At 41.3% G+C, this 24,595-nt stretch overlaps 1 protein-coding gene across 1 annotated transcript in view; it reads right to left on the reverse strand.

Annotated features, from left to right (window-relative positions):
- The window catches only part of LOC122815150 (probable E3 ubiquitin-protein ligase HERC1), a 5,886,073-nt gene that overhangs the window by 5,085,645 nt on the left and 775,833 nt on the right, over nucleotides 1–24,595 (reverse strand). The window lies entirely within an intron of this gene.

Raw genomic sequence — 24,595 nt, forward strand, 5'->3', positions numbered from 1 at the left:
GGCTAACACAGAAGACCTCTGGCTAACGAAGTTTGCAGATGACTGCAAACTAGGAGCCATAGTCAAGTCCCCAAATGATGTGAACATCCTACAGAAGGGCCTCTCTGAGACAGATGCCTGGTGTCAGAGCCATGGCCTCAAACTCAATGCCAAAAAGTGTAGCGTCATCCCCTTTGGTAAAAACTCTGTACCCATGAACTACCACATAGGCAGCAATCTACTTAACACCGAATGCGTGCTAAGAGACCTTGGGACCCAGGTGGACAGCAGTCTCTCCTTTGATCGCCACAGTAGTCAGGAAGTCCTTCTACGTGGCACACCTCATCATAAAAGGGTTATCATCCAGGAAAAAGAGGTCATTGTTACCCTTTACTCATCACTCCTTAGACCCATTATAGAGTACAACGCTCCTTTTGGAATGTACCTCACAAGACATCTGCAGCAGCTGGAAAGGCCACAGAAGTACCTCACAAAGATGATTACTGGACTCAAACAAATGCCCTACACTGACCGCCTCAAAAAACTCCAGCTTTACTCCGTAGCATATCGCCTACTCAGAGGTCATCTCTGCCTAACATATAAAGCTATGTCAAACCCAGAGCTGTTGGACATGCTACACCTAAAGAAATCCCAATCCCTCTGAGCTACATGCTCTAGGGACCTAAACCCTGTCACCACAATAAACAGGACATGCTGGAGGGATAGATTCCTATCCCAGAGACTTCCCATACTCTGGAACAGGCTACCCATCTATGTCAAGCAAAATTCTTCATTAGCAGTCTTCAAGAAAAATCTTGATGAGTGGATGGGAAATAGGAAATACACCCCGGGATCACTTCTGTGTCTCTGCTCGTTAGTGGCACAGGAAAATAACTTTCTTGGGTGGCGTAAGCCAGGGAACCTTGTTGGCTAGGCTTGCGTAGGCCCTTGGGCCGATAGCCTATTACCTACATATGAACCTATGAGAAGGATAGGCCTTTGTCCAGCATCTCAGTTAGATATTGTAAAATCTGAGGAATATTTGGAACAAGCGTGCTAATTCCTTGTGCCTGGTTCCAAGCACAGAATCTCTTCCATTTTTCTGCATCAGATTTTCTGGTGCTGGGCCTCCTGGCCTCCAAAATAACATCCATAACCGCTTTAGAGAGAGGTGTATTCTGAATGGTTACACTATCTGCCATGCAGCTAGATTTAGGGTTCTGAGTTGGCTGTGCAGGATCTGATTGTTTTGTTGGGTCAGTAAATGAGGAATTTGAGGCTATGTCCAGGCTGGGCCTTGGGACAAGCTCCTTAGGCTTGGGTACCAGTGTTGGCGTGGCCAATCTGGGGCAATCGGTATCATTTGTGGCTTCTCTTGTCTGACCTTTAGGAGTACCTTGGGGAGGAGAGGCAGTGGAGGAAAGGCATATACTGTAAGGTTGTTCCAGCTGAATGACAAGGCATCCACTTTCTATGCTTGCTTGTGATAAGTCCTTGTGCAGAATCTCTGATGTTGGCAGTTGTGAGGGGAGGCAAAAAGATCTATGTCTGGGCATCCCCATTTCCTTGTTATCATGCTAAAGATTTGTGGATCTAGTTTCCACTCGTGAGGATCCATGAGGTTTCTGCTTAGGTCGTCTGCCAGGGCATTTGTTTTTCCTGGCAGGAATTGTGCTTGCAGGTGTACTTGGTAGGTCAATGCTGTGTTCCACAAAATCATGGCTTGTCTGCAGAGGAGGTAGGAATGTGTGCCCCCCTGCTTGTTTATGTACCACATGACTGTGGTGTTGTCCATCTTTATCAGCAGCTGTCCTGGATAAAGTAGGTCCTTGAAGGCTGTCAGGGCATTTTGTACAGCTAGCATCTCTTTTTGATTGATGTGAAGATGCCTTTATCTTGGGGGCCATGTGCCCTGAATACATTTTCCTGCCATGTGGGCCCCCCCAGGCATAATCTGATGCATCTGTTGTTAGTGTTTGCCTGGCTGTGGGTAAAGTGAATGGCTGTCCCTTGTTGTGGTGACAGGCTTGTGCCCACCATCGAAACTCCTGTTGCAGGCAGGGAAAGAGTGAAATTAATGATTCCAGGCTGAAGCAATGTCGAGTCCAAACACTTTTTAGATACCATTGTAGTTTCCTCATATGCAGTCTTGCATATGGAATTAGCAGAATGCAGGAGGCCATGTAGCCCAGAGCCTGCAGAATTTTTCTTGCAGATAACTGGGTCTTTGTTGCCATGCTTTTGAAGTTAGAAGTCAGTTGCCTTTGTTTGTCTGGGGTGAGATAAGCCATCTGGGAAGTTGTATTTAAGCTTGCACCCAGGAAAATTATCTCTTGAGAGGGTACTAGTTTTGATTTCTTTTCATTTACTGTGTACCCTAGGCAAATTAGTAATCTTTTTACAAACGCCAGATGCTTTAGTAGAATGTCTTTGGTCTCTGCTTGAATAAGGCAGTCTTCTAAGTAGGGATATATTTGAATTCCTCTTTGTCTGCAAAATGCTATTAATGGTGCCAGGCATTTTGTGAAGACCCTGGGTGCAGTAGATAAGCCAAAGGGCAGTGCAGAGAATTGGTAGTGCATTGAGCCAGCTATGAATCTGAGGTATTTTCTGCAAGACTGTCTGATTGGGACATGCAGGTATGCCTCTTTGAGGTCCAAAGTTACAAGCCAAGCCTTCTTGCCCAGCATGGGCAGAAGCTGCTGCAGAGTCAACATTTTGAATTTTGGAACATCCAGAAAAGTGTCCAGAATTGGTCTCCATGCTTTGTCCTTTCTTGGTACTAAGAAAAGTCTTGAGTAAAATCCTTGTCCCTGCTCTTGTTGTGGCACTGGCTGAATAGCCCTCATGTCCATGAGAGATGAAACTTGTTTTTGTGCCTTTGCCCATCGATTGTGTGGCAGGTCTGGCATACCTTTTGCTTTTGGAATGGTGTGAAAGTGGAACCTGTAGCCCTGAGAGACTATATTTAGGACCCATTTGTCCTGGGTGATCGTGTGCCAATTTATTGAAAAAAAGTGCTAGCTTTCCCCCTAAGGGTGCTGCCAAAAGATAAATGCTTGGCATTGGCAGAGGGAAGTCATTGGGACTGTTTCCTATATGGCTGTGATTTGTCTTCTCCGCTTTTGGAGGTAAAAGCACCCCATTGTTTGGGCCTGTATGAGCCCTGGGGCTGTTGTCTGCCTCTAGGGCATCTGTATCTGCCTCTGTGGCCTGTCTGACACGGGAAAGGACCAATTCTTAGAAGGCCAGTTCCTGCTAAATCTGGGTGGCTGTACCTGTAAGAAATCCTTCACTGTCTGCATAGATTTAGCTTTATCCTCCATTTTCTTCAACACCTCTTCTGCCTTAACACCAAACAAAGTATCATGCTGTAATGGAGCATCCAATAATTTTGCTTTAACATGATCAGGCAGAGTCTGTATCTTTAACCAAGCATGCCTTCTAATGACAGAACCTGTTACAGCGGCCCTGCAAGAGGCCTTCAGTGAATCATAACCACATTGCAAAGTATGTTTTCCCACTTGTTCAGCTGCATGCAATAAATCCTGCAATTCCTTGTTCTCAGAACATTCAGAATTTGTCAACATTTTCTATTTTAACAGAGACATTAAGTATTGCTGATATTTAAGCATATGAAACTGACGATTTAAAGCCCTTACAGCCAAGGAAGCAGAAGTGTAAACTTTTTCCCCCATCTGCCCAGTGCCCTAGAATCTCTATCTGAGGGAACAGGGTTTTTTGCAGTAGCCGCCTTGACCCCTTTGGGACCCTGAGAAATAGTTTCTGGGTCAGCAGCAGGGTTTTTATATAGAAATATATGAAAATCTGGAACCCTGTAGTATCTGTCCGGCTTAACAGGTGCACGAGGTAGAGTCGGGAGACAGGCCGGACTCTGAAAATACATAATCTACAATGTCTAGAACAGGTGGAATAGCAAGAGGTCTATGCTGAGGTAGTAAAAGAAAGTTTCTGAGCCTTTTCTTAGAATCTGAATAATCTTGGCTCTCCCAGTGGAAATGCTCCCTCATGGTATGCAGGGTTTCCCCAAAGTAGTAATCCTCTGGAGGAGAAGCTGAAGGAATAGATTCTTCAGCATCAGAATCCTCATAGGGAGGAATAGAGTATCCCTGTTCTGAAGAGGAGTCAGAGGAAATGGGAACCTGATCAGAGGAATCATATTCAGTATCTTGCCTAGGCCTCTTATCAGGAGGGGGATGGGAACCCCTGATCAAAGTACTTAGGTCTTCAGCCATTTTGAGCATCTGTTTCTTAGGCATGGAAGTCTGTCCTGGAGAATCCTGTACTTGTTTCCTTGTCTTTAAAACTGTTTTAGTCTTTGTCTTGGATGCTGAAGTTGGCTTGATATAAAGCTGTGTAGGTTTGAAAACACCCTCAGAAGCCGATACCTGCTCAGCGGCTCCAGACCCATCTGAGGGATTAGTTTCCGAAGGCCCAATACCTTGAGTATTGAGAGGCCTAGTTGTCTCCACGTGGGAGTCGGAGGCGGCCTGTGGCTCTGAGGTAGTGGGTGTCAGAGGCTGCGAAAGTGCCTCACTGAGAACCGGCAACTGGCCTAGAAGAGGCTTCGTCATTGGTTTTGGACCTCGGATGCCTGTCCTTTTCTTTTTCCTTGCGCTTTTTATGAACTCCGGTCGTCGGTTGCTCTGACGGCATTATGTAGTTAAACCTTTGGCCAAAGTAATGAAAAGCAAAATCGTACCGACGCTTAATAGTGCATTGGTTAAATCTAGCACAAAACCGGCAATTAGCAACGTTGTGGTCAGGGCATAGGCAAGGAATACAGTAAGAATGAAAATCCTTATGAGGTATTTGCTTCCCACAAGAAATACAATTGTTAACTTTTTCTGACATCGGTCTGGAGCAAGAAAAAGTTTCTAACGGGTACTTAGCTTTATAGAAGACTTTGGATCTGAAATTCAATTTCGAAAATCTCAGGAGTCGGTCGACCGGCACTTGCAAACTGCTTTTGCTTCGGGCACCGCGCGGCAAGAAAGATTGAAGAAAATGGCGCCGGCTGCATGTTTTATACCCCTGGCACACTGACATCAAGGAAGAGGCGACAGCAACCGACGGTGGACCAGGACTTTGGAATTCAGGCCGACGGCGGATAGCCTGCCAGCAGGATAACCCAAGTGTAATGACTGCAAAATGAACATCCATGAGACTGAGGATGGGATGGTTATGTAGGAGCTGAAACCCAAAGGGGGTGCCTCAAAGCTTTAGAGAGAGTCACTGTTGGTGCCAACGAAAGGGTTCCCACCAAGGACATTGGATCTATGGGCCTCGGAACCGAAGGATCCAAGGGAGGAGAATAAGTGGGTGTCATGGGGGCAATAGACCCAAAACCCGAAGTGGGGTGGGTTTTTGGAAAATTTGTAATCCCTCTGGCTGTCAACAGCTTTATCGAACAGGCGCACCAAATCCAATTCAGATAGAATCCTGGTGGACCTTACCGACACTCCGGAAGGGGAGTCAGGTCGGTCCAAAAAAGGGCTATAAGCTTGGCCTGAAAACGGGTCCAATGACGGGGAGTACTGGGTCCGATGTGTTGAAAATGTCGGCACCGAAGATTCCAACTTGGAGACAGGTAGTAGGGGCACTAATGGTGCTGAGAAAGAGAACTCGGAGCTGAAGAGATACCTGGAGTAGCAGTCGGCTCCGAGGAAATAGTTGGGACCGACTTCGGGGGGAGGTCGGTGCCGAGGCTACCAAAGACAATAATACTGGAGCCGAAGTGGTTACTACTGTTGGTACCGTAGATGGTGCCGAAGGTGGCGCCAACATAGAAGTCATGGTAATGTCCACACAGGCCACTGGAGCTGAGCTCAGAACAGACATCGTTGGAGCCGAGAGAGCGATCTTATAATCTGTAGAAGACTTGTGGGACTTACCCTTATCACCAGCCAGAGAAGAGGGATCGGAATAAGGATGTTTCTTGCCCTTTGATGGAGGGGTTGAGACCTCCGACACAGAAAGGGCCTCTGAGAAAGGTGAAGATAGCAGGCCTTTCAAAATAAGCTTATTTTTCCTTTCATTCAGCGTCCGATGACTGAAGCTTAGACATATTTGGCAAGGAGGTTTCACAGACAAGTGGGAAACCCCCAGACAATAGACACAATCATCATGTAAGTCGCTGTTGGGGAGTTTGCCATTGCAGGAAGTGCAATGTTTGAACCCCAAAGTCCCTTTTTTGTCAGACATATCCAATACACAATCCAACAGATTCAAAAAACTTACAGAAAAGAAAGAAAGAAATACCAACGATGGTATTAAGGATACCACAAGGGTAGGGGAGGGTGTTTACCAACGATGGTAAGAGAGAGATACCCGAGGGTAGAGCTAGGTATAGAGAATAAGGTATAAAAAAGTTAGAACAGAAAAAATTTCAATATACAGTAAAATATTTATAAAATATAACACTTGGCTGGAGAGCTCGGTGAAACGCTGCTACATGGCTGCGTGGCAAACGAGATTTGAGGTACCTGGGAGAAGGGCATTGTGGGTAACAGCTTAGCTCGAGAGTTTTTGGTGTACGCGAGTTGGTATTAGGCCGACCTGGTTCTGAGGGCTCGGAACCGAACCCATCAGTGATGAATGGGAAGAAGATTAACAACATCAGATGTGTAATTAGCTTAACTCTAAATCAAAGTTTAGGCAGGCAAACAGGCACATCATAAGAAACCTGGGGAAGTACTCAAAGATGTGCTAAAAGTGGAGAGGGTCGATACATGGAGGGGCATGAATAATCAGATCACAGGTTACATTTATAAGAAATATCATTACATGGGCTAGTAGAGTAGATATCTTCTTTATTAAATGCCGTTTAAAAGGATGATCCTTGATATCTCAATGAAGGACAGATACATTTCAGATTGTGCTATTGATCAGTTAGTGACACACTGTAACTTAACAAAAAATTACTGGAAATGTGTTCATTACTGCTAGACTGAGGGTATTCCTAGTGAGTTCACTATAGTACATTCTTCTTCTTCTTTCGGCTTTTTCCTGGTAAGGGGTCACCACAGCGGATCACCTGTCTGCTCACGAATGGCAGTGGAGTTTTATGGTGTTGAGGTGCCAGGTAGAATAATAGGCCTGAAAATATACAGCCAGACTTGTTTTGACAGTCCATTAGAAAGGAAAAGATAACCTTGCTGGCTAAGCAGGAGATGTACAAAAATAAGTTTTCAGGGAGAGCTACAAAATCTTCCTTTCTCAAAGGGAAAGACAGATGTACTTGCAATGGAATGGTACATAAATAATAGAGTTTGAGGCATATATAATACAAGGCTTGGAAACCAAGGCTAAAGAGGCATGTAAAACATTACAGCGTTTTGGTATTATTAGGATATACTTCAGACACAGTCAATGAAGTCAGTAAGTTAGCTTTTGGACTGATATGTAAAAGGATCTTTACAGTACAGACACTCGAGCCCGAGTACAGAAATCAGGCCAAACATCCATACTATTCAGGAGGAAAAGAACATTTCAGTCTCTATTACTCAGGAGAATCAGAATTTACATGCAGAAATTTTGGATACATTTAGCAGCACTGTTATCCAGCATTCCAGAATTTCTACAGACTGCTATTGTTTATCAGCACTGTTACTGAAGACAGTATTTGGATATTGTTAACATCTAAGGAAATTCACCCCGGCGATCATGTCAGTCGCCCTGCTAGACAGGGATCCAGGGAAATAAATATTGTGGGAAGAAATATCCAGGGAATTGTTATGGCTAGGCTTGTATAGGCTTTAGGGCTGATAGCCTAGTACCAACCTACGAACCTATAATAAAGCATTATTAACTGAACTACAGCGTTTACAGACTTTACTGAGAAAGTACCAAAAGATTTGGCCCATAAAGGAGAGACTGGAACCCGTTCAGCACAAGTTGGGATAATTAACTGATAAAGACTTTCATTGCAGTCTCATTTCAGTTGTTTCCCGTTAATTCCAGTGTAATACAGTCTTATCGATTCTTTCAATGATGAACCTACCATCGATGGGGGACAACACTTAAAGTTGCAAAACCCCATAGCAACTTTGCATCAGCAGTCAGTCTAAGTGTGTTCTATGGAGCAATCGACAGAAGTGCAGTGTTTCGTTCAAAGCAATCTTATCAGCAAGTCAGACTACATGTACCAGTGCTCATTCTGAACACTTATTCAACAGAGACAGCTGTATTTACACTAACTCTTTTCTTCAAGTCTATCAGTAACTACAGCAAAAGTTTTGTAACAGACATTTCAGCAGCACACCGGTACTTTTCCAGACAGGAGACTGTAAACTCATATAGAGTAAGGCCACAGCTGACAACCCTACAGTTACTCCTTGTACAGCAGACCTTTCGTAATTGATTTTCAAAATATAAACTTCATATAGAAGACAGCCACAGCAAATGCTTCATACACACAGTAATCGCAGCTATGAGACAGACTGCAGAGCTTCAGTGTTTAAACACTACTTCGGGAAAAGCCTAAAAGACCAGCACTGTTTCATTTACAACCTTCAGCAGTGTTCCTTCAGTACATAAGAAGACATTATCCAGTTAACAGCAACATACTTCACCATCTCCACAAACTTTCAAGTTTCTAGTATGATGTCATACAGACAAGAAGCAAAAAAAAAAGTTTAAAAAATTGCAGATGACAGGACACATTCTTCCCAAGTCATAAAGTTATGTAAGGGTTTATATGCAATTTTCAGCTAAAAAAAAAAAAAAAGTTCAGAAAATTTTAAATACATCAGTAAAAGTTACATGCATACCTTTTGTATAAACATGTCAAGTAATACTTCTACAGTTAAGACACCAGTAAATGTTTGGTTTAAAATTAAAAAAAAAAACTGTGTTCCAGAAATGTTCATTTAAAATGAAAGGTTATTGGTTCAGAAATGTTACATCTTTCCAGATGGAAAAGAGTTAAATCACAGAAGCACACTGCAACAGACACTATCTCAAGATTCGCAGAATGAGTCAGCTTCAGTCAGTAATTCTTCTTTACAGATTTCAGAGTAAATGCTCCAGCACATGTAATTCAAGATACAGAGTTAAGTCCTAGCACAATTACGACTACAAATGTTCAGAATGTAATAAATTCTAGTTTACAAATTCTAGTTTACATGTAATTCAAAGTACAGAGTTAAGTAACAGTATTATAAACACAGTCAATGTACATAACATGCAGACTTCCAGACCAAACATAAAGCAAACATTTGCAATGTCAAAACTTTGCATTATTTCAAATACAGATATTCAGAATGTCATAAATTCTAGTTTTCTGTTTTCAAAAGCCAGTGCAAATATTGCACTGAGGGGAGATAAGATCATAGGAGGTTACTAGGCTAATGGCCCTGGGGCCCTTACAAGCCTAGCCAAGAGTTTATCCCCAAAAGGAAACCTCAGTCAGCACCTGTCACTCCAGTCAATGAGGGACACAGGTGGAACACCTGGTATAAATTTGTGCTTTCCCATCCACTCATCAAGGTTGTGCTTGAAGAGGGTCAGCAAGGTACTCTGACATGTATGGGAAGTGATTCCAGAGAAAGAGCAGCCTCTGGGAGACAAACCTGCCTCTCCAGCAGGTTTTGTTGATGTTGCATATTAGATTCAGGCCTTTCAAGCAGGTAATGTGTGAGGAGTTAGACTTACAGATATGGAGCATCTCTAGTAGGGCAGTGTCCAAGATTGCCTTGCAGGTGACAGACAGATCACCTCTGAGTAATTTGTATGATACCAAGTAGAGTGATGGTGATTTGAGCCTGTCTACATAGAACAGGTGTTGGAGGCCATGGATTCCCTTTGTGAGGTACTTCTGTGGCCTTTCCAGTTGGTGCAGATGTTTAGAGAGGTACATACCAAATGGAGTGTTATACTCTATTATTGGTCTAATGAGGGAGGAGTATAGAGAGGTAATAACCTCCTTTTTTCTGGATACAATCCCTTTACTTATGAGATGATCTAAGTAAAAGGCTTTTCCAACCACTGCCGCTACATGATGGTTGAATGTGAGGTTATCATCAATTGGAGTACCCAGGTCTCTCACCACAGACTGTATGCTTAAGGGGTTGCCATTGATGTGGTAATCAGTACGGGCAGTGTTTTTGCTGAATGGTATAATGACGCTTTTTTTGCATTTAGTTTGAGGCCATGACTTTGGCACCAGGCATTAGTTGCTGTGAGACCCTCTTGCAGTATGTTAACATCATTTGGGGAGTCAATGACAGTACCCAATTAACAGTCATCTGCAAACTTGGTCAGCCACAGGCCTTTTGTCTTTGCCTGGACCTCTGAGAAGTAGATGCCAAACAGTAGGGGTCCCAGGACAGATCCCTGGGGAACTCCACTAGTGATAGGTCTGGTATTGGAGGTGGAGGCGCCTATTTTGACCTTGAGAGTCCTGTCAGTGAGCTAGCTGGCCACCCACCTGATGAGAGAGGGATTTATGCCAAGTTGTGTTAGCTTTTTGATGATGCCTGAGTGGAGAACTGTGTCAAAGGCCTTGGCCAAGTCAAGGTAAGCTGTATGTACTGACTTTCCCTCATCCAGGGCCTTGGTGACAGTCTCAAAGAAGTCACCCAGGTTTCAACAGGCAAGATCTGTCCTTAACGAATCTGAACTGGGTGGGGTCAAGTGCTTGGAGATTGCCTATGTCCTTCTTTATGAGATCCATAATACGCTGCATGGCTTTACAGAACAGACCTGTCAAGCTAATGGGGTGATTGGTTTCCAAGGTCAGTAGTGGCACCACCTTTGTGCAAGGGGATGACAATGGCAGTTCTCCACTCTGCTGGAATGAAGCCTGTATCTAGGCTGTGGTTGAAAAGGGTGCTCAATGGCGCAGCCAGTTCTTGATGGAGATGGTGCAGAATGCAGCCTGGGATAACTATCAGGTCCCATGGAAGCTGTGTTATTTGCCTTGGATAGGGCCTTTAACACCTGATCGATGGAGATGTGAGGTGGAGGATGAGTAGCAGGGATGTTGAATGGGCCTTGGGGGAGGAACAGGGGGTGAAGTTTGCACTGAACCTATCTGCTAGCAGGTTGGCTAAGTCAACAGGATCAGTATAAGTGATACTGTTAAGTACTAATTCAGAACAAACCTGGGCTTTGCAATGGAGGTTCCTGACATAACTGAAGAAGGCTTTGTGGTTTCCCTTTGTTTTGGAGGCTAGTTTCGATTTATAATTGGCTTTGGAGGTTTTCACTAGTGATTTAATTGGCTCGTTGAGGCTAAGGAGGGAGTTTTTTTTCCAGTTTGGAAATTGTTCCTTTTACCCTTGGACAACAGTTTCTTCCTTTTGTTGTAAAGCCTGTTGATAAAGGATGTCCACCAAATAGGATTGCGTTTCCTTGAGGAGCAGGTTTTAGTTCTGTTTGGTATGGCTGAGTACATGCAGTTGTACAGGTGCCTGTATACTGCATTGGTGTACTGCTTAGCATAACTGTCTGCATCCTCCCTTGGGGGTGGTGGTGTGAAACTACAGATACCCTCGCTTAGGAGGTTGTAGTCAGCTTTTGAGAATTTTTTTAGCTTGATTATGGTGTGTGTGTGTGTGGGGGGGGGGGTTGGGTGGGATAGAAAGTTTGATAATGAGACAGTCCAATGATCTGATCTCACCAGGGAAGAACATACTAGACGAGTGGTGCAGCGTTCACCCATGTTGGTGAGAACCAAGTCCAGAATGTTATCTCACCTTGTGGGGGATGAGACGAGCTGGTCTAGTGCATAAGAACTGATGAAGTCAAGGAATCGTTGAGTGAGTGCATTAGTGCAGGAATAGTTCACCCAGTCTATAGTGGGGTAGTTGAAGTCACCAAAGATAAGGGTGTTAGGGCGTACCTTGATGGAGTCAAGTAGATCCAGGTGAGAGGAGTGGGTATTCTGAGTCATGGAGGGGGAAGGTCTTTAGCTAGCTATAACTTGGATGGGTGTCTTGCCAACTGTCAGTTGCACCTGGAGTAGTTCCAGTGCGTCATGCTGGCAAATCAGTCTGGAGGTGTGCCTGTCCTAAATGAAGATAGAGTGCACCACCCTTAGTCCTCCCAACTTCATTTTGGAGTCGGAATGTGTGGAATAAGGTATTGCTTGGTAAGAGGGATCAGAGTGCAGATTTTAATTAGTCTGATAAAGTAAAGACCAGCAGAAACGATGTACAAGCTTAAGAGCAAAGCAAAGAAACGCATACCATAGCTCAAGTCAGTGTTGTTCTTAGTTCTATAAAAAGGATTTTCAGCTTATCTAAAGGGTGTGGCAAGTACAGCACCAAACCAGACCATTTATCTGTCAGTGTTTAAGGTTAAAAGAAATTACAATATTTGTTTACAGAAAAATATGGAATAATGTACTTGTTAATACAGAGAAATCAACTTCAGTTACAAATAGATCTTTATAGGACACAAATGTAGTCTTGTCAGGATTTAAAGGGTCAATGATTACAGCAGCTAACAGTTTGAAGTGTAACAGCTCTGTACTAGATATGGACATGTCAGAGTGATATGTTGTTTTGGACTTCAGTGTCAAGATTTTAGGGAAAACTAAAAATGCTACAGAATGTACAGCAGTAGGTTGTGCAAATGTACAGAAATTGAAGAACTGGTTGCAACAGGAACATGCAGATTTATGGGTTAAAGATGAAATAAATTCCAGTTCAGCTGACACAGCTGAAGTGCTCAGAAAGATATATCAGGAGTGGCCAGTGAGAAAAAAAAAAGGGTAACAGTTTGTATAGGGTATACCAGAATGACAGTCAAGTTAATTTCCAGAATAAAGGGTTTACAGTTACAGATTTGGCAAATTAGCTTTGTGTTATTGTTTTGTTTAGTAGACATTGTTATTATGGTAGTAAAGTGCTGCAATGCATAAATAATATCTTGATACAGAGACAAAAAGGCATTCACAGTTATTAAATGTTTTTGCTAGTTTACAGAATGTAAAATGTAAACTCAATGCTATATTTTAGAAGTGACAGTACAGTTAGATGTTCAAATACCATGCAAGAAAAGAGTGCATCATAAATATTAGGTGTCATTAAAGCCACAAGTTCAACTCCTACATTATATTTGTATAAAGGGCAGACAAGTAAAGTTCCAGGATAGATCAGTTCAAATCTGCTAATAAATGTGTATACTGTATGAGGAAACGTCACATACTTGTATAAAGGACAAACAAGTAAACTTCCAGAATTAGATCAGTTCACACTAGTTTATCAGATTACAGGCCAGCTCAGTGAGACGAATTAAAGGCAGTACTGTATGCCATAAAACAGTATGGTAAAGATCAATTTAACCTTCTTAGTGACAGTTTACGCACTTGAGTTCTTACTATTTTATCCTTGCAGCATTCAGTAACACTGAAAAGTTAAATGATGTCAGCAAAAGGAATGGCTATGTTAAAATAGTGGCTGGAGTTTCACACACAGAACAATATGTTAGGACCTGAGGGTCACAAGAGTAAACGTAGAAAGTTCAACAGTTCAGATTAATTTTATAGAGATGCAGAAATGCAAACAAATGTTGAAATATTAATACAGTGTTAGATTACTGCTTTAGTTTAATTTGAGGTTATGACAGGAAAAAAACGATGCCACTGAGGTTTCCATTTGATTTAATAATAAAGTTACAGCCTTTCCATTTCACTGTAGTACATTATCAGTTTGCTTACATACTTATTATTTATTTATTTATTTCAGTTTGACGACCGGGGAGGTCCACTGGGCTCAGAAGCCCATTTTCGGTGGAGGCCCGGGGAGAAAAGCTCCACATTACATAGTAAACATTAAGATATAACAAATTAAAATAAAAGATTTAAAGATACAATTACATTACGAATCAGAGACATGAAATATTACACTGGTTACATAACATCTGAATCATGTGATGACATGAGTATTTCAGTGGTTAAATAGTATCTGAGTCTTGTGATGGCAGTATAAGTCCAATTTAAGGGAGGGGAGAAAATGAAAAAGGGAAAATAGACTATTTACATGCATGCATACATGATAACATTGTTAGATTAAATAGTATCCAGGGTGAGCTAAGGTGTTTAGAAATATAAGGAGTTTATGAATTCAAGTTGGAGAATAGTAGGCTAGGTGGGGAAGAGTGCAACTGCACTTCCATTTGGAGGAGAGGTAGGAATACAGTTGAGATTTGAAGTTATCATAGTTTTCTGTGGTTCTTAAGGAAACAGGGAGAGAATTCCATTTTTTGGCTAAGGAAAAAGACAGGAGAAGCTGTCCAGCCGGGTGGTTTGGTTTGTAGACAGTGATTAGGTTTAGGTGAGCAGATCTTAGTGGCCTGTGAGGGGTGTATGATTGTAGGATGTTTAGTAGGATTAAATAATAGCCTGTGGGCAGCAGTAAGTTGGAGATAGTCTAGATAGTTGACTTTATTATCAGCATATGTTTATTTCATGAAGGAAAATGGAAATAAAGTCAGGGAAACAAGCAATGCTATCAGTTTATAACTGTTAAAGTTGCAATTGTTATTTTAAATAATTTCCAGGTTGATTTTTCAGTTTAATTTTAAATACGGTCAAGAACATCAGTCACCCAACCTTGTGTAAGATATGGAAAAGGGGAGGTCTGAAAGGCCTGAACATAGAAAAGGACACTTGAAAACAGCCTGCAATACATCAGCATTTATTAGAATTTGTGGAATACCTCAATCAAAACAAGTGGGATATTGAGTTCAAGATAACTTTTGACAAACAGGAAATTACCTTCCTGGATGTATTGATTAGCTGAACCAGTACAGACACATTGGAAAGTGAGGTTTTCAGAAAATTTCCACAATTCAATACACTTTCACATACCATCAGCTTCCACCCACAACATGTCACCTAAGTCACAATTTCTTAGGATTAAAAGAATTTGTTCAAGTCCCTCCACGCAAGACCTGGTAACCAGATTTAAAAACGGGATATAGAGTAGGTGACATTTGCAGGGCCAGCCGATTTGCCAACCAACAGGACAGGGACCAATTGCCCTCATATCAGCAATGGTCAATGAAAAATAGACAGGAATTGAGGCTTGTGACAACATATGGCAGAAATACTAAGATCTTTATGGACATTATTGCTAAACACTGGAATGTTCTACAGTCAGATAGCAAACTTATGGAACATCTGAATGACAACTGCTCTTTCCGCAAGGGCCGTTCTTTGGGCTCATTGTTCAGTCATAATAAAAAATAGAATGAGGTTGACCATTCTTTAACTCAAAGAACAATTCCTGGTCATAAATTGGTGGGATGTAACCCATGTGGACATTGCACATATTGTCCTACAGTATTTAAGACAGACAGCTTCAGTAGCCATAACTCACCCATTGTTTATGACATCTCATTTTTTGCTAACTGTAATACTAGCTGGGTCATCTATCTAGCCAAATGTACATGCATGGCATTTTACGTGGGTCAGACCTCACGGCCTTTAAAGCTTAGAATAGGGGTACATCTTAGTGACATTCTAAATAAAAAGCAATCCAGTGCCTTATATAAACACATTTTGAAACATGCCACTGGGATCTTTAGATTTACTGTCATTGACTGTAAGCCACTTTACATGAAATGCTTAATCATCTTCTTTCGGCTGTTCCCGTTAGGGGTCGCCACGGCAGATTATCTGTTTCCATTTCTTCCTGTCCTCTGCATCTTGCTCTGTCACACCAACCACCTGCATGTCCTCTCTCATCACATCCATAAACTTATCTTAGGCCTTCCTCTTTTCCTGTTACCTGGTAGCTTCATCTTTAGCATCTTTTTCCCAATATCCTCAGCATCCCTCCTCAGCACATGTCCAAACCAATGTAATCTTGCCTCTCTGGCTTTGTCTCCAAACCTTCCAACCTGAGTGGACCCTCTAATATACTTATTCCTAATCCTGTCCACCCTCGTCACACCCAGTGCAAACCTTAACATCTTTAACTCTGCCACATCCAGTTCTAACTCCTGCCTTTTTGTCAATGCTACTGTCTCCAACCCATATAACATAGCTGGTCTCACTACCCTCTTGTAGACCTTCCCTTTCACTCTTACTGGTACTCGTCTGTCACAAATCACTCCTGACACTCTTCTCCACCCACTCCATACTGCCTGTACTATCTTCTTCACCTCTCTTCCACACTCACCGTTACTCTGAACTACTGACCCCAAGTATTTAAACTCATCCACCTTCGCCACCTCTACTCCTTGTATCCTCACCATTCCTCTATCCTCCCTCTCATTCACACACACATATTCTTTCTTAGTCCTGCTGACCTTCATTCCTCTTCTCTATAGAGCATATCTCCACCTCTCCAGGGTCTCCTTCACCTGTTCCTTACTCTCACTGCAGATCACAATGTCATCCGCAAACATCAAAGTCCACGGGGACTCTTGTCTGATCTCGTCTGTCAACCTGTCCATCACCACTGCAAATAAGAAAGGGCTCAGAGCCGATCCTTGATGTAATCCCACCTCCACCTTAAATGCATCCGTAACTCCCACTGCAGATTTCACCGCTGTCACACTACCCTCGTACATATCCTGTATCACTCTTACATACTTCTCGGACACCCCCGACTTCCTCATACAATACCACAACTCCTCTATAGGCACCCTGTCATATGCTTTCTCCAAGTCTAAAAAAACACAATGCAACTCCTTCTGACCTTCTCTGTACTTTTCCATCAACACTCTTAGAGCAAATATCGCATCTGTAGTGCTCTTTCCCGGCATGAAACCATCCTGCTGATCACTAATCATCACGTCCTTTCTAAACCTAGCTTCCACTACTCTTTCCCGTGAAATGCTTAATAATAAAGAAAAAAGTGGATAGTCAAGTTGGGTGGGTTGTTCCCACCAGGACTGAATGAGCATTTTTGAATTCATCCTCATCCAATCATATGGTTACACACAAGATGGCGCTGCATTTAAACCACGTTTGTTAGCAATTCTATATGTTTGTCTTTATCACTGAAGAAGGAGTCAGCCGAAACCGGTTTGATTCATGTGAACTGAGCTTTGATTTTCTACATTAAACAAGATAGTGATGTACTGTACATGTGCTGGCTCACTTTTGGTTAGCATTTTGCCTTTTGGTTTGGAGTCTTGCACTTGCCATCCATGCAGGTCTTGTGGTGGTTTGATTTAAATCCATGGGCAACAGGAAAAGGTTTCATTTGCTATAAAAGAGAGACATCATGGTACAATAAGGCACCAGTTCATAAGGTAGAAAACATAGACCTAGTCATTACCAACATGACTGTTCCACACCTGAAGTCAACTCTTCGTTGGTCAGATCCGACCATAAGCTAATCACCCTAGATATCCGCATCGTGCCCCCACCCACCATTAAGGAAACCACGGTAAAAAATTTTCCAAAGCCAACTTCATGCTTCTTAAGGCAGAAGTGACGAACGTCATGACACCCATGCAGATGGACAATACAGTTATGACTGCTGAATCCTACACAAATACACTCTATAAGCATTTACATGAGTGCATGGATCGTGCTATCCCAAGCAGAACCAAGACGTTATCCTCCAAAAAAAGGAAGCCAATCTGGTAGTCCCCTGCCATAAACAAACTCTACAACAGAAGGAAGAAATTGTTGCAAAAGAGAGTAAAATCCCATGAGTGGAGGAGCTCCCTGGTCAGTCTCAGTAAGAAGCTGAGATCCCTTATTATAAGATCCTCCAAAGCTAGCTACGAAAACAAAATCACCACTGATTCTAAGGGCAACCACAAAGCATTCTATAGCTATGTCAAGAATTTCAATGGCAACACCAAGATCTGCTCTGAGTTACAGCACAACGGCATGAAAATTACAGAACCACCTAATATAGCCATATAGTGCTAACTTTACCCCACTCTCAACCCCTAAAGGGCCCATATCTATACAGGAAGAATGCAGAGTCCCTGTAATCACATCTACACAGGTAAAAGCTGTACTATCCAAAACCAAAAACACAGCATCCATGGGACCGGACAACATCCCAGGCTGCGTTTTACACAAACTTCAGAACGAACTGGCTCCCCACCTAAGCACCATGTTCAATCATAGTCTCATGTCAGGCTTTGTGCCCACTGAATGGCGCACAGCAACAGTTATCCCACTCCACAAAGGGGGAGCCACCATTTATCCTGGGAAATATCACCCTATTAGCCTGACAAGCCTGGTCTGCAAGGCCATGGAACGTTATCATCATGGAACTCATAAACAAACACATTGGTAACCTCCAAACTCTGGACCCCACCCAGTTCAGGTTTGTGAAAGGCAGATCATGCCTTCTGAACCTGATCGACTTTTTTGAGGCAGTCACCAAAGCCGTAGACAAGGGTAAGGTGCTTCACACAGCCTATCTTGACCTCGCCAAGGCTTTCAACACCATCCCCCATTCTGAAATTATAGCTAAACTCACTAAACTAGGTATAAATCCCTAAATCACAAGATGGGTTGCCAACTGACTCACTGACAGAACCTCACTGTAAAGATTGCAGACTCCAAATCTGACTTCAAACCAGTGACAAGTGGAATACCACAGGGTTCAGTGCTGGGACCGCTCCTGTTTGGTATCTAGTTCTCTGAAGTACAGGCTAACACAGAAGGCCTCTGGCTAATGAAGTCCTCAGATAACTGCAAACTAGGAGCCATAGTCAAGTCCCCAAATGATGTGGCCATCCTGCAGAAGGGCCTCACTGAGACAGATGCCTGGTGTCAGAGGTATGGCCTCAAGCTTAATGCCAAAAAGTGCACTGTCATCCCCTTTGGTAAAAACTCTATACCCATGAACTACCACATAAACGGCAGTCTACTTAATGCCAAATGTGTGATAAGAGACCTTGGGACCCAGGTGGACAGTAGTCTCTCCTTTGATAATCACATTGCCACAGTAGTCAGGAAATCCTTCTATGTGGCACACCACATCACAAAAGGGTTCTCATCCAGGAAAAAAGAGATCATTTTTCCCCTCTACTCGGCACTCATTAGACCCATTATAGAGTACAACGCCCCTTTTGGAATGTACCTCACAAGACATCTGCAGCAGCTGTAAAGGCCACAAAAGTACCTCACAAAGAGAATTACTGGCCTCAAACAGATGCCCTACACTGACCGTCTCAAAAAACTCCAGCTTTACTCTGTAGCATATCGCCTACTCCAAGGAGATCCCTGCCTAACATATAAAGCTATGTTAAACCCAGAACTGTTGGACATGCTACACCTAAATAAATCCCAATTCCTCCAAGGTACATGCTCTAGGAACCTAAACCTTGTCACCACAATAAACAGGACATGCTGGAGGGATAGATTCCTGTCCCAGAGACTTCCTATACTCTGGAACAAGCTACCCATCTATGTCAAGCAAAGTTCCTCATTAGCACAATTCAAGAAAAATCTTGATGAGTGGATGGGAAATAGGAAATACACCTCAGGGATCACTTCTTTGGCTCTGCTCGACAGGGGCACATGAAATTAACTTTCTTGGGTGGCGTAAGCCAGGGAACCTTGTTGGCTAGGCTTACTTAGGCCCTTGGGCTGAAAGCCTAGTACCCTACCTATGAACATAGCCACAGACGGTGTAATTTTACCCTTACAGCATGCACAGATAAGGATGAAAAACAGGCAGGGTTAACAGTTCACACACAGTCTACCTTAACTGCTCCATGCTGTTTCTGGAACAGCAGGGTTGAAAGAACCACCTGGCCTAATCAGTTTTAGAAACCACAGAATGACAAGACACAGATTTTCAGAATAATGTGCAGGTTTTAGAGATATCACACATTAATTAGAACTTGGACTTAAAGACTATGGATTTAGGTAATGGGGTAATCGCTGGAGCAGGTATATTTCCTGCATATGAAGCTGTTAAATCTATTTGGGAATTATGTAAGTTGGCCAAGTTGCTGGAGGTATTAGCTAACAGAACCTTTGAGACCATAAAGGACATCACTATCTATCAGGACACATCTGCAGATTATGACTGAGGTGGCATAAAGTCTGTATATTCAAACCGGATTACAGTAGTTAGTAACACAGATACAAGGTAACTATAAAAGTAGGTCCCTGTAAACTTGGGACCTCAGGGGAGCTGTTAGACTGAGGGTATTCTTAGCGATTTTGCTATAGTACACTAAAGTAGAATAATAGGCCTGAAAATATAGAGTCAGACTTGTGTTTTCATGTATGCATTCAGTCTCAGGGAAAGACAGTTCATTACAAAGGAAAAGATAACCTTCCTGGCTAAAAAGGAGATATGCAGAAATAAGATTTCAGGGAGAGCTACACAAAGTTCCTTTCTCAAGGGAAAGATATGTGCAACTATACAATGGAATGCTATATAAAGAATAGACAGTGAGGCACATACAAGACAAGGCTTGGAAACCAAGGTTAAAAGAGGGGTGTAAAGTATTAGAGTTTTGGTATTATTAGAATATACTTCAGACACAGTCAGTGAAGTTAGTAAGTTAGCTTTTGGACTGATACGTAAAAGGGTCTTTACAGTACAGACACTTGAGCCGGAGTACAGAAGTCTGGCCAAATATCCATATTATTCTGGAGGAAAAGATTGTTTCAGATGACATTATTCAAGAGAAACAGAATTTACATGCAGAAACTTTAGATATATTTAGCAGCACAGTTACTCTTATTGTTTATTTATTTATGCATTTATTTATTTGCAGTTGTTTAACCAGGATAGTCCATTGGGCCAGAAGAACCCGTTTTCAATGGAGCCCTGGTGAGAAAAGCTCCAAATAGAGATTACATAAAGATTAGGATACACACATAGATTGCATGAGGATTAGTGAGGTTAACATTATACAATTTCTGATAATTAGAGAGAACAAGAGTGTTACAATCAAAGGTAATAATGGCAACATTTTTTTTTTTTTTTTTGATTGAGGAGAGGTAGTTAAGATGCAGTAGGATAAGGAGTTGTTTTTGTGTTTTGATTGAGGAGAGGTAGTTAGATGCAGTAGGATAAGGAGTTGCTAGATACTTGTAAGGAGTTGTATACTGGAAGCAAGCATGAATTTGCTACCTGGGGTTTGAGAGAAGGAAGAGCAAAAGTAAAGAGTAGGTTATGAGGGATGGGAGCAGGAGCATTCCCATGTGGAGGTTAGATGAGAGTGGAGTGATTTTTTAAAGGATGGGAGGCAAGTAATGGTACGAGTGGAGGGGGGAAGGGAGTTCCATATACGTGCTAATGAGAAGGACAGGAGGTTTTGTCCTGGAGTGTGGAGGGGTCTGTAAACTTCTATAAGGTTTTTATTGTTTGATCTTAGACATCTTTGAGTGTGGTGCATTTTAAAGGTAGTAGAGAGTGCGGGACAGAGGGATGGCTGGAAGATGAGTTTATGAGCATAGGTGAGCTGAGTGTAAGAGAGGTAGTTGGGTAGCTCTAGCCAGTTGAGTTTGTGGAGAGGTTCACAGTGATGGGTTGATGCTTTGTTGCTAGTGGCAAATCTGGCTATTTTACTGTAACAAGAGGATAGTTTGGTTTTGAGAGATGACTGTAGGTTTGTTAGAAGAGGTGCTCCATAGAGAAGGGAGGGTAAGAGAAATGTAGTAGAGAGAGTCAGCTTAGTAGTTGAGGTGAGGAACCGATTGTGTCGGTAGAGCATGCCAAGTTTTTGGTGGCTTTTTATGTTTAGTAGTAGATGGGAGTTGAATATAAGCTCGTTATCTATTTGGACTCCTAGTAGTTTGGTTTCAGATACCAGCTCAAGATTATTTTGGCTGGTGATGGAGAATAAATTACGATCGAAGTTGTTAGTTTTAGAGGGGGTAAATATCATAAGTTTAGTTTTAGCAGCATTGAGTGCTAGATGGTTGTCTTTCATCCACATTTCCGTGGTGGAGAAGGCATCTTGAGTGAGCTTTAAAAGAGTTGGGATGGAAGAGCCAGCACAGATGATTGTGGACTCGTCAGCATATTGAATAATGTTAGCAAGAGGGATAGAGTGGGAAAAGTCATTAATGAAAATGTTAAAGAGGAGGGGGCCCAATATAGAACCTTGTGGGACACCTGTTGGGGTGTTAAGGAAGGAGGAGGTGACTTTTTGCCATTTGACAGCTTGTTGCCTATTAGATAGATAGCTGGTAAACCAGTTGAGGGAAGAGGGTGAGAGGTTTAGGTTAGATAGCTTAGTAAGAAGTAGGTTATGAGAGATAGTGTCAAAGGCCTTAGAGAGATCGAGAAGGATGGTAGAAACAGTGAAGCCAGAATCTCTAGATTTTTGGTTTTATCAGGATTGTTACTAAAGACAGTATTCAGATATTAACATCTAATAAAGCATTATTAACTGAACTACAGTGTTTGCAGACTTTGAGAAAGTACAAAAAGACGTGGCCCATAAAGGAGAGACTGGCACCTGTTCAGCACACGTTTGGGTAATTAACAGATAAAGACTTTCACTTCAGTCTCATTTCAGTTGTTTCCAATTAATTCCACTATAACACAGTCTTATAAATTCTTTCAATTGCAAATGGAAAAATTACCTACTAGACCTAGCAAAAATCCATATACCCAAGAACAAAATTGGCTGTAACCTCTAAAGCTACAATCCACCCATATCTTGGAACAAACTCCCATTGGAAATTAGGACTCTCAACAAAGTTAAAGAATTTAAATTAGCCACAAAAGAATACCTGACATGTCAATGGTCCTGCCACTGCACTCACCCTCCATAGTCTATCTTCCTCTCCTAGGGCAGCACATTTGCCTGCCTCTATCCAGTGTGTAATTTTTGTTTATCTGTTACCTCTATAGCCACCTTATCTATGTATTTCACTCTTCATTCAATCTAACCATATACTTACTCTCATATCACTTATATTACCCTCACTTACTGCATCTTCCTTAGCTAAGATATTTCTAAACAGCGCATCTTCTGAACAAAACTTTATGCTAATCACACTCTAAACTTTGCAATATTGTTTTTATTTATTCTTTTTACTAACAATTTAAATTTAAGAAGTCTATATGTATTATAAATGTTTTTGTAGTTATTATAAATGTTTTCTTTACATTTATTATTTTCATTACCTGTATTATTAACATGTGGGGCTTTTCTCCCTAGGCCTACTCTGAAAAAGGGCTATCAGCTCAGATGGACTAACCCGGTCAACAAATGTAAAATAAATAAAAAATAAATAAATTAGGACAAAATATTTTGATACATTTTAAAAACAAGCTATACAACAGAACACAAAGGACTTTGAAAACACAGGTGTGAATTGGTGAGATACTATAAAAGCAGCAATGACAGAAAAATCCTGGCTGACCACTGAAAATCAAAAAGAACAAAAGAAATTAAATTAAAGCAACTACATCTTGAATTACAAAAGATGCAACAAAAGTTAGAAGACACTAGACAGTTAACTGATGACATAAATAATCAAATCTCAAAATGATAACGTGATGAGAACAGAAACAAAAGCAACTGTTTAACTAAAGGTGATCATTGTTTAATACAGGGAGAAAAGGATGACAAATATTCATCACAGAGCTATAAGGTATAGAAAATAAGTATAGCAATTCCACAAATGATAATGACATGTTAATCTCAGAATAATACATATAAGAATAAAATATAAGCATCACCAGACTAATGGAATGTAATTCTAAACTTGTTATTTTAAGTTCTTTCTTCTCTTGCCTTCATTTCTCTTACTACACACATAAACCTTTTATATCCCTTTTTTCAACATATTTACATAACAATTACTTTACTGAGTTGATTATATTTATTAATTCTCTACTATATATCAATGTTCCTGGGACAGTAATATAGTACTTTTGTACATATTGTACATAGCTGGATGCTATCCATTGTATTCTGTTTAGTTTTTTATTCTTATTTGGAACTGTTACCTTTTGAACTTTGTTATAAAAACTTTCAATAAAATGTTGAGGAACAAAGAATAAAACAATGAAAAACTTTATGACAAATCATGAGTTTTGAATGTTCAAAAATGATACTGGAATTCTTTGGACAGAAAAAGTTTAACTTGGGAAAACTTTAGATGTTTGGAGTCTACCATTAACTCAAACAGGAGTAAAATCACAGCTAAAAGAATAAAATATAATACAACTAGGGTCCAGGTGATATTCCTACTGAATTCAATAAAAGTGGAGATGAGCAACTATATGACTTCCTAGCAAACCAGTTTGAGACAGAGATAGTTTTAAATTCAATGCAATTGCTAGAATAATTCTTCAAAATATACTGAAGATCCAGCAAAAGAGGCCAACTGTATTACTACAAACAGACTTCAAACTTCTTCCAAACATACTGGCTAATAGATTAGAAAAAACTTAGATCACCTGATTCAAACAAGGACAATGTGGAATTATTTGTAACAAAATGTAGATAACTGGTGACTTCTACCTAGTTTTTAAACTGGAAAGGGGATATTTGTGTAGTTATTACTGGACTTGACATCACAAAAGTATTTGATACAATCAACTACTAATTTGTGGTTAAAATTTCTAAAAATGTTATGAAAAATTCCTAGCTTGCTTAAAAAACAAACAGATTGATTAGTTAAAGGTGACATGATTGATGTACAGTAAAAACATTAGCAGGAATAGTGGACAAATGTTAA

Source organism: Protopterus annectens, chromosome 1.part1 (assembly GCF_019279795.1).
Source record: "Protopterus annectens isolate FY-2018-M chromosome 1.part1, PAN1.0, whole genome shotgun sequence".
Taxonomy (NCBI): domain Eukaryota; kingdom Metazoa; phylum Chordata; order Ceratodontiformes; family Protopteridae; genus Protopterus; species Protopterus annectens.